The following is a 2,321-nucleotide window of genomic DNA, read 5'->3' as shown; positions in this document are numbered from 1 at the left end:
TCTTTATATATATAATTAAAATGTTTAGTTTCTCAATATGGAAGGTATGTTTTCTGAAATAGGTAGAGTAGATCAATAACTCTAGAAGAAAAAGAGAATTTCATATTTGTTTAGGACAAATTTAATTGTTATTCATTTTGTATTTTTCAATCAGAATTTTCAACAATACACTTAACAAAAATGTCATCAAATAATAAGAAACTAGATTATGGTCCGCGCGCTGCGCGGATATTAATTAATTATTTTATAAATTTTATAAGTAATATTTTATGTATTATAAATATAGTTATCTTATAATATTTGTAATAGTTGAATATGATTAGAAAAATTAAAATAAAGAAAAATCATGTTTATCACAATCATCTAATTTAATTTTTAAAATATTTTATAAAATTCGTATGATAACTTATTATATAAGATAATCGTTTGACTCATTGTACTTTGATTATTAATTCATTTTTCAACATATAATGGTACTTGTAGTTATTTGATGAAATAAAATGTAAAATACAAACCCAAAAATAAGATGTAAAAAATGCTAATGTTGAATTATATTGTAGCATAGCTAAATTTATTTGTTTTATTAGTATGATTTTTTAATTGCAGAGCATGAGAAGTTGTTATAAAAAAAATTATTCAATATATTTCATCAAGAGTGGGTAAAAAAAAAGTTGTTATGGCATCGGAAGTATATTTTAAATATATATAATAGATAATAGATTTTAAGATATACAATTGAGTTACAAAATATATTACTTTGTTGTTGAAACTAAAAATGATTAAAGTAAAATACTTGAAAATACATTCATCTTGTATTTTACTTTATTACTTTTTTGTTGTCTCATTCGTTCATCTTTATGGTAATTGTGAATTTTTTTATTTTAAATCGGATATATTAGAATTTTAATTTACAAACATTCAAATTGTTATTAACATTAATAGAGTAATCATAATTATTAACATTTTGGTTTCAAAATCGAAATCCAAAATTTATAACAATTACAAAATATTAATCCTCAAACAATTATAAATATATATTAAATATAAATAATTGCAAATGAATTACTTTAATTTCATACCAATTAACACTATAAAACAATAAATTTAATTTAAATAATTCCAGTAAAATAAAGTTGACCAAAATTCAACAAACATATTTTGTCCATCATTTCTAAATTTTTATATGCTATATATATTTACCAATATTCAAAAATAAAAATCAAATATAAATATTTTTTTGTTCTCTCACTCGATCATTTTAATTTAAAAAATAATTACAAAATATTAATTGTCAAACAATTATACAACAAATATAAAAAATTGCAAATATAAAACAACAAATCAAATTTAATTAATTTCAAAAAAAAAAAAAACTTACCAAAATTCAAAGAGTCGTGACTTTGTCCATCATTTTTAAATATTTATATACTATATATTTATCAATATTCAAAGTAGAAAATCAAATACAAATATTTTTTGTTCTATCATTCGATCATTTTAATAATCAATCTTTTGTGATAATTGTGAAATTTTTTATTTTAAAATTGGAGAAATTAAAATTTTAATTTACAAAAATTCAAACTATTATTAATATTAAATAGAGTAATCATAATGATTAATATTTTGGTTTCAAAACCAAAATTCAAAATTTATAACAATTCGGTTACAAAATATTAATTGCCAAACAATTTTAAGTATACATTAAATACAAATAATTGCAAATGAATTACTTTAATTTCATGTCAATTAACATTATAAAATAACAAATAAAATTTATTTAATTTCAATAAAATTAAATTGATCAAGATTCAAAAAGACATAATTTTGTCAATAATTTATAAATATTTATATATACTATATATATTTACCAATATTCAAAGTAGAAAATTAAATACAAATATTATTTGTTCTCTCACTCGATCATTTTACTTATCGATCTTTGTGGTAATTGTGAAATTTTTTTACTTTAAATCGGATATATTAGAATTTTAATAATTTAGAAACATTCAAACTATTATTAACATTAATTGAGTAATCATAATCATTAAAATTTTGATTTCTAAACCGAAATCTAAAATTTATAACAATTCAGTTACAAACTATTAAATTGTTAAACAATTACAAGTATCATCAAATACAAATAATTGTAAATGAATTACTTTAATTTTATATCAATTAAAACTATAAAACAACAAATTAAATATAATTAGTTTCAGTAAAATAAAACTAACCAAAATTCAAAGAGAAATGACTTTGTCCATCATTTCTAAATATTTATATATTACATATATTTACCAATATTCAAAGTAAAAAATCAAATA

Source organism: Cicer arietinum, chromosome 5, assembly GCF_000331145.2.
Source record: "Cicer arietinum cultivar CDC Frontier isolate Library 1 chromosome 5, Cicar.CDCFrontier_v2.0, whole genome shotgun sequence".
NCBI lineage: Eukaryota > Viridiplantae > Streptophyta > Magnoliopsida > Fabales > Fabaceae > Cicer > Cicer arietinum.
The sequence above is the reverse complement of the archived record's forward strand: the minus strand, read 5'-3'. Positions refer to the sequence as shown.